The sequence below is a fragment of the Anguilla anguilla genome, chromosome 6, assembly GCF_013347855.1.
Source record: "Anguilla anguilla isolate fAngAng1 chromosome 6, fAngAng1.pri, whole genome shotgun sequence".
Taxonomy (NCBI): domain Eukaryota; kingdom Metazoa; phylum Chordata; class Actinopteri; order Anguilliformes; family Anguillidae; genus Anguilla; species Anguilla anguilla.
The window spans coordinates 60,346,506-60,361,563 of record NC_049206.1 but is presented as its reverse complement, the minus strand read 5'-3'; positions in this window follow the sequence as shown (position 1 = coordinate 60,361,563).

Here is a 15,058-nt window from a genome sequence, read left to right as displayed (position 1 = left end):
GTGGTGATTTGCAGCTCCCCCAGACGGGCTCGTTCATCATCATAATCGTATAATTCCCTTTCAGTTCTGCTCCTGAAGAAGACGTTGGCCTGGCCGTATCCTCGCACAAACGATAAATGCTAATGACATTGGGACGTGCTGGTGCTAATTCTACCGCTAGCGTTTAATCGTGTTTTTGTTTTTTTTCTCTCTTATCTTGAGCATCCTGTCGTGATGCGGCTGTGAGTACGAGCTCTCATCTCTCTGCTGGGTGCCCGCGAGACTGAGCTCACGTTCGGCACCGGGGGCACAGCTAAATGACACCGAAAATTCTGCAACACGTCGGCCATTAAATGCATTCTTATGTGTTGTGAAGATTTCAAAGATGCTCCCATTGTGACGGTATTGATACTAGTAAGAGAAAAGCATGTGAGAAGTAATTCCGAGCGACTTACACACCGTTTTGATATGTAGGTTTTAGATTGCATCAGTTTATACAGCTGGATATATACTGAAGCAATGCTGGTTGAGTGCCTTGCTCAAGCGTACAACGACAGTGTTCTAACCAGGAATCGAACCTGCAGCCCAGTTTCTTGCCCAATGTACTACACTGCTGTCTTGTTTTGTTTCGGTGGTAATGTGACATACCCTGTGAGAGATGCAGGCGGTCCTTACATTGACAGTGTGTGCCCTGTGCTAACACACAGACCAGCGGGCGAAGCTGAGACAGAGCCGCTCTGTTAATAACACACAGGATCTCAAGTTTAAAGTGAAACTTAGTCACTGACGGGGGCCGGTTCTTAGTTCTAAAACTCTGGGAGGTTACGTAAGCTCCATGGGAAAAGGCTTATGCAATGCTGCGAGCAGGTGGGCATGTTGTGAGAAGCACATCTACTGGCATCTGCTGAAGCCTCAGAGTTAATGTGCGTAGCTCTGCCTGGTCTGGTCTCCATCGTAATCAGTCTCCTGCTTTCATCTCCACGCTTTAAGCATTCGAGTGTGAGCTTTATCAAACACGACCTGACGTCCGCTGTTTTCCTTTTACTTCGGGAGTTGACAGCTGCGCCCGCTTCAGTGATTGGGCGCCTGGCAGCACAAAGGTGTTTTGATTGGTGGTGGGTGGCAGATTTGGCAGGCAGCCACTAGCCAATCAGAACCCTGCAAATGCTTCCAATGCTTCTTCTGTCACCAAATGCGTTAGTCAGAGAATAAAAAAACTGTCTCAGTGCAGTCAGGTAACCTTCCTGCTGCAGGTGATACTCACCTGGTTTCATGTGTGTTTGGGTGCATTCTCGCCCCAGCTATTGCCATGGAAATAAAGTACGCTGCCATGCTCTGGCTGTATCCTCCTGTCACTGAAAATGATGAGTCGGGACGGGCGAAAAGGCGGGAAATTCTGAAAGGAGGACATGATGATGACAATGAGGAAGTGCGGCTGCAGTAGAATGTTCCAGTTAGACGTAACGTTCTATTTACAATTTCAGTCAAGCATTTACAGACATTTACAAACATCCAGTTGTCTGCTGATGACATTTTCCTCACGTTTTGTTATTCGTTGATGATAATGTTATTCGTTTCTGCCAACGAAGATGGACTTTTTTTTTTATTATTGTTTCGTTTTTATCATAGAAAAACTGTTGAAGAAATATTTTACAGTTTTCGTCAACGAATTTACGCAGTTGCACACACGTTTACTTTTTCTTTCTGTGCCGTGCCGTGTATGGAAGATTAGCGGAGTTAAGAAGGTTTTACCCTCAGAACGCAGCTGCCTGGGACCTGTGCGGGCGTAAATGTCTCCTCCCGCTCCGAGCGTCTGGTGATTTTCGGGAGGCCTGGTGCTCCTGTATCGATTTCGCCTCTTAGAGCTGAACGGGAGGAGCCTGGCTATCTGCTTGGCCTGGAGCTCACCGTGACCCTCTGACCACAAACCAGGCAGCCAGGGAAATTAGATTTGTCCCCGTTAAGCACCGAGAGCCTGTGGGGTCAGCGCTCTAATGGGAATCGATTGTTTTCCTGCAATACTTTCATTTCTGTGCGCTGAGATAGGTCAGATATGGGGGTTCAGATTCGGGGTGAGGCTGGCCTACTAGTCAGCCTGCACTCAGTACAATCCACCTGCACTCAGTACAATCCACCTGCACTCAGTACAATCCACCTGCTCTCAGTACAGTCCACCTGCACTCAGTACAATCCACCTGCTCTCAGTACAGTCCACCTGCACTCAGTACAATCCACCTGCACTCAGTACAATCCACCTGCTCTCAGTACAGTCCACCTGCACTCAGTACAATCCACCTGCACTCAGTACCATCCACCTGCACTCAGTACAATCCACCTGCTCTCAGTACAGTCCACCTGCACTCAGTACAATCCACCTGCACTCAGTACAATCCACCTGCTCTCAGTACAGTCCACCTGCACTCAGTACAATCCACCTGCACTCAGTACCATCCACCTGCACTCAGTACCATCCACCTGCACTCAGTACAGTCCACCTGCACTCAGTACAGTCCACCTGCACTCAGTACAATCCACCTGCACTCAGTACAATCCACCTGCACTCAGTACCATCCACCTGCACTCAGTACCATCCACCTGCACTCAGTACAATCCACCTGCACTGAGTACAATCAGCCTGCACTGAGTACAATCCACCTGCTCTCAGTACAATCCACCTGCACTGAGTACAATCCACCTGCACTCAGTACAATCCACCTGCACTCAGTACAATCCACCTGCACTCAGTACAATCTGCCTGCATTGAGTACAATCCACCTGCACTGAGTACAATCCAGAGCGTTTAATGCCAAACTGCCTGTACTGAGTACAATCTGCCTGTACTGAGTACAATCCAGAGCGTTTAATGCCAAACTGCCTGTACTGAGTACAATCTGCCTGTACTGAGTACAATCCAGAGCGTTTCCAGTACAGCCAGCTGCCCTGAAGTGGCTGCTGATCGTCCATGGTGGGCAGGTCTAGTAGACGGCCTTGGCATTTCTCTGCTGTCTGAAATGTTTTTCAGCTCTGTAGACTTTGTCGTGACTCCAGCTGGATCGCTCTCTGAAGCGGAGGCTTGTGGAGCCCTGCTGCGTTCCTGTTGGGCGCTCGGCATCGACAGCCTTTGATGTTCTCAAGGACGAACCTCAGCGTTCGCTTGATGAACACCTGCGACAGCCAGAGCAGGGCAGGGGGGCGAAGTGCAGTCACCGTCCGGCTAAAGGTCATTAAGGCAGAGCACTTAAGGACAGCTCTGTTATTGGGGATCATTTGAAGGGTTGGGTTAGTGGGGGGGGGGGGGGGGGGGGGGGTTAGGGATGTTAGTTCTGAGGGGGTTAGGGCTGCCTAACCCTAAACCCCTCCAACTAAAGCCCTTCTGTCAGACTGGGGAGTCAGTGACATGCATATTTGCTAGAAACCACCACAGAATTTCTTAAATCAGTTACTCTGACCGGACATTACATTATCCGGTCGGGACCAAATTACAGTTTTTTGAAAACCGGACATTCTGGTCGAAAAACAGGACATCTGGTAACCCTGGCTGGCCTGTCTGCCCTGTCCTGCGGCCTCTCCTGGCTTCAACTGCTCACCTGCATGTGCCTCCAGTCGCAAAGAACTCTGGGTACTCCTGATTGGCAGTTTGGCCTCAATCTGCCAATCAGGAGCCCCGAAAGTTCAGCGGTGTGGGAGGAGGCGGGGCACGGCCTGGTTTCCATGGCAACCTCGCCGCAGTTCCTTCGCTTCTCTTCTCGGCTGCGAGTGCGTAAATATAAACATAAAATAAAAAAAATGGGCAAGTGTCTGTGTGTCCATGTGTGTCGTGGGCATATGTGTTCCCAGCAGTGTTTGTGCACATTAAAGAGCGGGATCACGCTGTTTGATATGGAAATGAGCCACGTAGACGTGGGCTGGTCTCTATCTCAAAAGCAAATCACTCGTGAGTCATGATAGAACAATCGTAGCGTTATTTCAAACGGACCTGCTCCGCGCTTGTTTTTCTCTCCCGTTTCCCTCCTTCCTTTCTTTGCGGTCGATAAGCTGGATTTTCACTCTCTGTCCTTATGACCCATTTTGTCTGCGAGAGGGCACATTTTATTTATGTGTAAGAAGCAGACTGTTTGGTGCGAGAACACACGTGATCTTTGTGCTTGAGAGACTGTACTGACAACACCCCAACTTCTGGCTGAGTCCGATAAACAGTTGCCGTTTTTTGGAATGGCCTTTCAAAATTCTGAATCAGTGTTCTAGAACTCTGTCGCTTTCAGTTACCAGTTGTTATCGTGACATCAGCATTAGAATGTTCAGTTAAGAATATTCTGATCACACAGTTGTGACCTCACACCTTAAAGGGTTAATGGAGGTGTGGCAGTCTGGAAGGGGGGGGGGTGTTGATAGCTGCTGCTGCAGCTGCTGTAAGACGTTAACATCCGATGTTTATCGCTGCTGGGAGCAGACGTGGGGCTTGTTTGTGTTCCTGCTCGGGGAGTTTGAGTCTGTAAAAGTTGTGAGCGGGCTGTGAGGCGGTAATTCAGCGAGACAGGTACCTCTCCAGCACCAGACTGTGAGAAGCTTCCGGATGCTTTCGGAGGACGTGAGCTGTGGGAACTGCTATCCATCACTCTCAGCCGACAGGCAATCGCTGCCGGTGTCACTTCAGAAGAGATACATGAATGTGTAAATATTTTTATGAAGTCTCTTTGAGATCTCGTGGAGCTTGTTTTTGGAAAGAGTAGAGGTGTAAAGCCTAGTTTCCTGGTCAAATTCCAGCAAAAACTGACTATGCCTGGCTCCCCTAATCATCCCCTGTAACTGACTGGCTACAGATTCAATTACATTCTCCACCCCCTTCCATTTCTCAAGTGAAATGAGATTTCACTTTCCAATTGTCCTTACCTGTATAACTAAATGTTAAATGAATTTTTCTTTTTAAGAATTTTTCTTCTGCACAGCTTGTGGCAGAAGGCCTGGGTTTTAACAGCAGATTGTTATTTCATCTCTGGATTGTGCTCGTGTTTTTTCTATCCAATAAACATCGTTCAGATGTAATATGTCAGCTTTGTGCGTCGTTAGTAACTTTAGTTTGTGTGTTACAGGGTTTGTGCAAAGCACAGCCTCTGGCACCTGCTCAAGCAGGATTACCATGACAACAAAGGATGTTTAAAGTGTTTGTTTATTAATCATTTAGATAGCGTGGTTTGGCGCCTCTGCATAAGTAGGGACAATCTGTCCTGTGGCGTTACTGCCTGGTGCCTACAGAGCCTTACTCACTCAAACATGGCAGAAAGAAGGTTTTACACGATGAGCTGGGCAGGACTCCTACTGAGCAACGGCTTCTGTTTAAATCTCCCATGGGGGGGTGGGGGGGGGGCACAGGTTGCAGTTGTTACTTTTGCGTTGTGTTTCTGTTAGAAAAGCAAACTTGTTTTTTTTTTTTTTCTGTTTAAATCTGCATGGTTTTCCACGTGATTCATAATACAGTTTAGCTGTTTTTTTGTGTTCATTTTCTTCCAGGTGAATTCTGTTCTGCTCTGCTCTGCTTTGGACCCGCGTCCACCTGCTCTGTGACCTCTGCACTCCGCTATCAGAAACACAAACGCCGTCATCGGCAGGTTAGTGTTTTCATTGGTTATTGGTCGTTAGGAATGATTTCCAAAGTTCTTAGGAGACGTTATAAATAGACGGTCAGACATTTCAGCCCCTTATCCCTGCTCCTGTAGAACAGCGTGCTGTTTAAATGCTGCTATGGGCTGCTCCTGTGGGAACGGTTCTAAATAGCAGCTTCCGCCTGAAGGGGGGGGGGGGCAGGGGGGGCGGCGGCAGATTCTGACTGCTCACTCAGCTCTGCAGTATCCCAGCATGCTCTGCTCTGCTCATCACAGAAAAGCTGTGAGCAGCCCCCACCCCCCAGAAATCAACCACACCCCAAAATTTACCTAAGCCTTTACACAGCCTGTTATTACACTCTTATCACACTGCAAACCGTGTTATTACATTCTTATTACTGTACAAGTACATTATTACACTGTAATTACAGCACAAGCACACAAATTGTAAATTCATACGCTAAAATAACATCACGTCGTTGACCATATACCTTCATTACAAATATACAGTTACATGCGAAAGTATTGGGACAGTGACACAATTGTTTTGTTTTTTTGGCTCTCTACTCCAGCACATTGGATTTGCAATTAAAGAATTAATTTGTTAAAGAGCAGACCGTCAGCTTTAATTTGCGGGTGTTTACCATATTGGGTGATCCGTGTAGGAATTACAGCCCTTTTTATACATCGTCTCTCCCATTTTAGGGGAGCAGTTCTCTTGAATTAATTCTATTGATTGTTTTTACACGGCGTTGTTAATGTAGTACCTTGCCTGGCTGTGAAGTGGAAGCACAGATCCTTAGGGTGTTCAGACCACTCTCACATTTCTTTGTCACAGATTTTAATGAAAAATCTTTCCCGCAATAAATTCTCCCTAGCTGTGTAATCTCATTTAAACTCGTCGTTGGAAAAGCTGTATTGCGGAAGGTTAATTCATGTTGCAAGCCAGTCCTCCTGTTAAATGATCAAATAACATGGCTGTTCTGCCAAACACTTGATGCTGTACAAGAAATATATATTTAAAGTTAGCTTGATAAAAGGCCCAAGCGTGCTGCGTTCGGACTGAACACGTGTACACGTCTGATACCTGATTCTTCAAACACATCAGCGGTGTTCAGCCTTAATAATAACCACATTTGGTCCTCAATGCCAGATCAGCTATTTAGAGTTTGAATATTACCATTCTTTTTTTCAGATGTATTTATATGTATTAATCCTCCTGCCACGCGTCCTCTGTGTGATGACTGTTGATGCAGCGCTGGTTTTGCTGTGTCTCCTGGTGTTGAAGCCCAGCAGGCCCGTGTGATGCCGCAGTGCTGTGTGTGTCTGAGGGAACGTTCCGGAGGCTCCCTGGGGGGGTCAGCAGACAGGGCGACTGAAGCCCTTTCTCAAACATGACTCCTGTCTCTTAAATGGCAAAGCTGCCTCTCCGCCATGTCTATTGGTACTGATGGGACCTGCCGGCCCTCCAATCAATGGATTAAATGTCTGCATTACACTGAACAGCACTTCACACTGTGAGACCTCTCTCTCTTCTTTCTTTTTTCCCATCCTCTCCTTCTCTCTTCTCTTTCTCTCTTTCTTTTTCGCTCTTTCGCTCCTCTCTTTCTCTCTCCAGTTTCATGCCTTGCGGTATAAATCTCTGCCAGGGTTCTGTAAACACATCAAATACTGTGTACAATGTAGATGACCGATGATTGAACGCAGTGGATGTGGGACTGAATGCAGTGGGTATGAGACTCAATGCAGTGACTGAATGCAGTGGATGTGAGACTGACTGCAGTGGATGTGGGACTGAATGCAGTGGATGTGAGACCATGCAGTGGATGTGAGACTGACTGCAGTGGATGTGGGACTGAATGCAGTGGGTATGAGACTCAATGCAGTGACTGAATGCAGTGGATGTGAGACTGACTGCAGTGGATGTGGGACTGAATGCAGTGGATGTGAGACAATGCAGTGGATGTGAGACTGACTGCAGTGGATGTGGGACTGAATGCAGTGGGTATGAGACTCAATGCAGTGACTGAATGCAGTGGATGTGAGACTGACTGCAGTGGATGTGGGACTGAATGCAGTGGATGTGAGACTGACTGCAGTGGATGTGGGACTGAATGCAGTGGGTATAAGACTCAATGCAGTGACTGAATGCAGTGGATGTGAGACTGACTGCTGTGGATGTGGGACTGAATGCAGTGGATGTGGGACTGAATGCAGTGGATGTGAGACTGGATGCAGTGGATGTGAGACTGGATGCAGTGGATGTGAGACTGACTGCAGTGGATGTGAGACTGACTGCAGTGGATGTGAGACTGGATGCAGTGGATGTGAGACTGACTGCAGTGGAAGTGGGGCTGAATGCAGTGGATGTGAGACTGAATGCAGTGGATGTGAGACTGGATGCAGTGGATGTGAGACTGACTGCAGTGGAAGTGGGGCTGAATGCAGTGGATGTGAGACTGAATGCAGTGGTTCTGAGGCTGATTGCAGTGGATATCAGACTGCGCTGGATGGGAGGCTGATGTGATAGAACACACAGTTGGTTGCTATGAAACAGGAATTCTTTAATGTTTTCTCTTCTTTTTATTGGGATGTGTCAGGCCCAGGAGCGAGGCTTTATTTCACGTGTGTGGGGAGGAAAGCACAAAGCTGCTTTAATTATTAAGCGGGAGAGACTCTGCAGCTCAGTCTCAGCGAATAAGCGTCAGCGGCAGTCACTCAGTTCACAGCTAAATAACACTCACTTTAATGTCAATCTGACAGGCTGTAGCCTCCGTCCGTCCTCATAAGAGGCTCTGGATCCTACTGATTTTAATTAGGCTGTTTATAAATAAATTATTATATTCAGAAATGGGTTTAACTGAGCATCGCATCCCACAATCTTGAATAGAACTCCAAAGGATCGATTGATGCGTTGCAATGCTGAGAGGGCTCATGAATAGTTTCGGCGTTTCGAAGTGGGAGAAAAACAACAAGAAAAAAAACGTTTATATAGGGTTGTGGAAAACATGAAATGGACGGCAATTAAAAAGCTCGAGATGAAACGCATCTGCTCTTTAACGTACTGAAACTGAAACAGATCGTGAGGACTGTGGCCCCGCGGGAATACAGGAGAGAAAGAGTCTCGTTAGCACGAACTGTGGCGAAATGTGCCGTTTAATCACCGAATGAGCTGGACGTGTCTGATATTCTCTGTAGCACTATAACCGACCACTAGATGGCACTGTTGGTACAGAAATGCGACCGCCGGCCACCAGAACGCAAGCCTCTATTAGGTATAGTAACCTCCAGAATGACATGGCGCAGCATTCAGCCTGTCTTGTAAACGGTAGGTCATACCTTTTCCTATGAACAGTAACAACGTCGGTCGTCACAGAGGTGATTTTTCACGACCGTGTATTAATTGATTGGCTCTATATGAGCCCTTAGGTGTGTTCCCTAACGTGGAGGGATACATTTTATGGACAAATGGGCTGGGATGCAATAAAGCCTGGTGCTGGAACAGGGATCGGGATTATTTTCCTGCCTAAAGCAAAACTAAGGTGCCCCCTACTGGCCATTTAAAGGAGCTGCGTTACCTGTGGCAGAGCTGGTGCTAAAGATGATTAATTAAAGAGTGTGGCCCTAAGCTGCAGCCTTGCTGTCTCCTGTCTGGCTTCTGGGCAGGAATAGGAAGTATCAACCTAGCATATTTTATATTTGGCTATATATTGTGCAGAGTTGCAGTACCTTGATAATATATTTAAATAAATACAGTATATATTCAATGTATTCTGTTCCTTTAAAGGCTGTTAGGCACATGGTCTGTTATATGAGTCATCCAGGATCACCTTATGTCAGGTTTTCGTTTTCATTCAGGTTAATTATGCAGAAGCTCCTGGTGAGGCTGCACATTTATTTGTCGGTGGCAAAAATTGCCTTTTTTCTGCCAGAAAGCAGGAATATTGATTGCAAGCGAGCGACTGGCTCGGTTACCCTACCTGTCAGAGGAGTTTGTGTGTGAGAGAAATTCCTTCTGTGAGCAAGTAACTGTGTTCAGAGCACTTCATCTTTGGGGTGTAATTCTGTGTTTAGTGTCCATGTCTCGCTTTGGGAAATATCAGAGCCTGGTCGTGGGCCTGAGCTCTCCTCCCCCCCCCCCCCCCCCCCCCCCCCCCCCCCCAAACGAGCTGAGCCCTCTGCCGCTAACACACCACCGCAGCTCCTGTAATGGAGACAGACGACGGCAATCAAATGCAACCTTTCGGCCAGAAGATCAGGGTGAAAAAAGAGAAGAGAAGCCGATTGTGTAATGGCAGTATCAGAGAGGCGGGCGCGTGCTCTGTCACCTAATCCTGTGTGGCAACCCAGCCCTGGAGCGCCTCTCACAAAAACACGAGCCCCGCCCCGTCCGGCACCTCCTTCAGCCGAGCCCCGTCCCGTCCGCCACCCCCTTCAGCCGAGCCCCGTCCACCGCCTCCTTCACACCGGCGCATCACAGTTTCCATGCACCCCGTTGGCTGGAGACGCCCCTGAAAACTGAAATCCTGGCACAGTCGACACCCCCCATTTTACGTCATTCTGCGCTCAGAGAGTTATCTCCTTATAACCTGCATAGGGGTTAAACCCTAGTTTAAAAACGTGGAATGTTAAGTAACAAAATTGTTTTGTTGGTCATTTTCTCAGAATTAGTTTAGTTAATTGCCGCTCAGACTTGCTGCTGGTAATTAATGTTTGTTTTTTTATTTATTTTAAAGCCACAGTTTTTATGTCAGTTTCTCAGTATGTTTCTCAGCGTCGAGCGCGTTTCAGTCAAAGGAAATCAGGTGAAAGCTGTGCTCCGCCATCAGAGACCCTGCGCCAGTTAGGAGCTGGACTGCACGAGTCCACGCGCGCCGGAGTAAAGAACTGCGGAGACGATGTACTCCTTCGGGCAGAAGCGCGGAGAAGGGGCCTCCGATTCTCAGAATAGTTTTATTCAGGGAAGTGTGCAGGAGATCAGAGCCTGAATTAATCGCTCTTCCTGGCAGACGCCAGCAGCAGCTGCTTCTCTGAGCAATCTGAAGCGCGCAGAGATGACAGAATTGACAGCCTTCATTAATTCATTTTGCAGCATAAATCAAAAGGTTGTTACTGCCGGTATTTCAAACCAAAGCGCTATGGCCACTGGAACAGTGTTCGCCCTATACTTTCAGTCTATACTACCCTCTACTGTCACTGCTCTCCTGTTCCAATCTGCCCTATACTACCCTCTACTGCCACTGCTCTCCTGTTCCAATCTGCCCTATACTACCCTCTACTGTCACTGCTCTCCTGTTCCAATCTGCCCTATAGTACCCTCTACTGTCACTGCTCTCCTGTTCCAATCTGCCCTATACTACCCTCTACTGCCACTGCTCTCCTGTTCCAATCTGCCCTATACTACCCTCTACTGCCACTGCTCTCCTGTTCCAATCTGCCCTATACTACCCTCTACTGCCACTGCTCTCCTGTTCCAATCTGCCCTATACTACCCTCTACTGTCACTGCTCTCCTGTTCCAATCTGCCCTATACTACCCTCTACTGCCCCTGCTCTCCTGTTCCAATCTGCCCTATACTACCCTCTACTGTCACTGCTCTCCTGTTCCAATCTGCCCTATAGTACCCTCTACTGTCACTGCTCTCCTGTTCCAATCTGCCCTATACTACCCTCTACTGCCACTGCTCTCCTGTTCCAATCTGCCCTATACTACCCTCTACTGCCACTGCTCTCCTGTTCCAATCTGCCCTATACTACCCTCTACTGCCACTGCTCTCCTGTTCCAATCTGCCCTATACTACCCTCTACTGCCCCTGCTCTCCTGTTCCAATCTGCCCTATACTACCCTCTACTGTCACTGCTCTCCTGTTCCAATCTGCCCTATAGTACCCTCTACTGCCACTGCTCTCCTGTTCCAATCTGCCCTATACTACCCTCTACTGCCACTGCTCTCCTGTTCCAATCTGCCCTATACTACCCTCTACTGCCACTGCTCTCCTGTTCCAATCTGCCCTATACTACCTTCTACTGCCACTGGTCTCCTGTTCCAATCTGCCCTATAGTACCCTCTACTGTCACTGCTCTCCTGTTCCAATCTGCCCTATACTACCCTCTACTGCCACTGCTCTCCTGTTCCAATCTGCCCTATACTACCCTCTACTGCCACTGCTCTCCTGTTCCAATCTGCCCTATACTACCCTCTACTGTCACTGCTCTCCTGTTCCAATCTGCCCTATACTACCCTCTACTACCACTGCTCTCCTGTTCCAATCTGCCCTATACTACCCTCTACTGTCACTGCTCTCCTGTTCCAATCTGCCCTATAGTACCCTCTACTGTCACTGCTCTCCTGTTCCAATCTGCCCTATACTACCCTCTACTGTCACTGCTCTCCTGTTCCAATCTGCCCTATACTACCCTCTACTGCCACTGCTCTCCTGTTCCAATCTGCCCTATACTACCCTCTACTACCACTGCTCTCCTGTTCCAATCTGCCCTATACTACCCTCTACTGTCACTGCTCTCCTGTTCCAATCTGCCCTATACTACCCTCTACTGTCACTGCTCTCCTGTTCCAATCTGCCCTATACTACCCTCTACTACCACTGCTCTCCTGTTCCAGTCTGCCCTATACTACCCTCTACTGTCACTGCTCTCCTGTTCCAATCTGCCCTATAGTACCCTCTACTGCCACTGCTCTCCTGTTCCAATCTGCCCTATACTACCCTCTACTGCCACTGCTCTCCTGTTCCAATCTGCCCTATACTACCCTCTACTGCCACTGCTCTCCTGTTCCAATCTGCCCTATAGTACCCTCTACTGTCACTGCTCTCCTGTTCCAATCTGCCCTATACTACCTTCTACTGCCACTGGTCTCCTGTTCCAATCTGCCCTATAGTACCCTCTACTGTCACTGCTCTCCTGTTCCAATCTGCCCTATACTACCCTCTACTGCCACTGCTCTCCTGTTCCAATCTGCCCTATACTACCCTCTACTGCCACTGCTCTCCTGTTCCAATCTGCCCTATACTACCCTCTACTGTCACTGCTCTCCTGTTCCAATCTGCCCTATACTACCCTCTACTGCCACTGCTCTCCTGTTCCAATCTGCCCTATACTACCCTCTACTGCCACTGCTCTCCTGTTCCAATCTGCCCTATACTACCCTCTACTGCCACTGATCTCCTGTTCCAATCTGCCCTATACTACCCTCTACTGTCACTGCTCTCCTGTTCCAATCTGCCCTATACTACCCTCTACTACCACTGCTCTCCTGTTCCAATCTGCCCTATACTACCCTCTACTGCCACTGCTCTCCTTTTCCAATCTCCTGTTCCTCTGTCACTGTCCAGTTAAACGAAGGAAAGACTGAAGTGGTCTTATTCGGCCTGCTCGATTCTCTCAGGCTGCAAGATTCCATCAGCTACTGTAATGCGAATATTCTGAAGAGAGCACAACAGGATTACGTAATCAAGAGAGTGCCAGCCAAGCGCAGGCATGGAGAGAGAGCTGAACAGCCCTCTCTCGGTTATACACGGCTGTATTACACGCAGCCCAGAGACGCTGAACGGTCTGTTTAATGACATTTTTGGGCTTTCTGGTGCGGAAGCATGTGACTTAGGTTCCCGTCACGTCATCATTTATTCAAAAAATCTGTTTCCATCACCCTTTATCGCATCTTTTTTTTCTGATTACGCCAACTTTTCCAGCTCGGCCAAGTGTATATTTCTGATTTAAATTTTTTAAAATTTATTTCAGGTGTTTTCACTCAAATTGACCTCTACCTCTCCACCTCAGCTGATGTGTGGTGAGCGTTCTGGCTCAAAATGGCCGCTGTGCATCACCCAGGTGGGTGCTGCACATTGGAGGTGGCTAAGGTGAGTTTCCCCCTCATCACTGTAAAGCACTTTGAGCGTCTGGAAAAGTTCTGTATAGATGCAATGTTTCATTCATTTGTTCATTCATTCATTCCAAAGCTGCCTGCAGCTGGTACACACAGGTATTTTAAAAAATCTGATTGACTTCAGGACTTCAGGACTGTTGTTTGTTTTTTAAGCACTTGATGGTTTGGCCCCTCCCTGAATGTCTGAACCCCTTCACCCCTATTCCAGGCTGGGGTCCCTGAGGTCTTCCACCCAGCTGCTGCTCTCTGTTACTCAGTCTCAGTTTAAGCTCAAGGGGGACTGGGCCTTCGGTGTGTGTGTGTGTGTGTGTGTGAGAGTGTGTGTGCATGTGCGTGCGTGCGTGCATATGTGTGTGTGTGCGCACGCACCTTTGCTGTTGCCACCCTGAGGCTGTGGGGCAGGCTTCCTGCCTTTGATTTGGTCTGCAGCCTCCATAAACACTTTCACATCTCTTCTCAAATCCCGCCTTTTCTCCCTTGCTTTTTATTCCACATCCGGTCTGCCCTCGTCCTTGTGTATTATTGCCTTCTTTTAAAATGTTGTCCTCTGTTTATTTGTTTGGCGGTTATGATTTTAAGCTTTAGAAATGAACTGTGCTCTGTGGGCCTTTCCACTTGAGCAACACTAGATCACCACGCAATCAACAATGCGTCAGATGCGGGTGAGGCTTCTCAGAAACTGAATATTTTTCTTAATAATACGTGGAAGCAGATTATTTCCTTTGTGTCCTGCATATTATATAAACAACTGAATTCTTGTGGCAATAGAACAGTGACACAGCAGAAAATATCTTCCGTCTGCTTACAAGCAGCAAGGCGATCTCATCGATCGTATTAAGTCGTGCTTAACCACGTTGCCAAGGAGACCGATTTCTGCAGTTTACTTCTGTTGTGGAATGTCGATAGGGAAACAGTGCTCCTGTGTGTTTGTGTGTGTGTGTATGTGTGTGTGTGCGTGTGTGTATGTGTGTATGTGTATGTCTGTGTGTGCGCGTGTGTGTGTGTGTGTGTGTGTGTGTGTGTGTGCGTGCACGTGTGTAACACTGCAGTCTCTCAGTCTGGCTCAGCGAGGCTGCTCTGGCTGTTCCTCCCCAGCTACAGCCCGCCCCCAAACACAAAAGAGGTGAACTGAGGACACTCTAGTGCTCAGATGATGACGTCACCGCAATGCAGTCTAGGATTAGACCAGGCAGGAGGCTCCATATGTTTTCATTGAATTTGTGACTATTTGCAGCCGATGCTCTTTGCAGCTGAAGGGAAATTAGATGGGGGGTTGGCAGGCGCAAAATAAACAGTTTTGTTTGAATATCGTGCCGTCCAAAAGTATGGGAACAGGAGACTGAATTCAGCTATTTCTGCTATGCACTTATGGCATTTTTGTCAGAGATCAAAATGGCTTGATGGGGTTGAGGTCGCGGCTCTGTGCAGGCCACACTGTTCTGGACAAAACATTTTGTTTTGTGCCTTGTACCGGCAGTGCTACTGTGTGGTATGTGTACCCAAGGGGAGTGCTCAACTTCACTGCTTATCACAAATAGTTTTTCTGAATAGGATAACCATAGGTGCTGTGTGTGGGA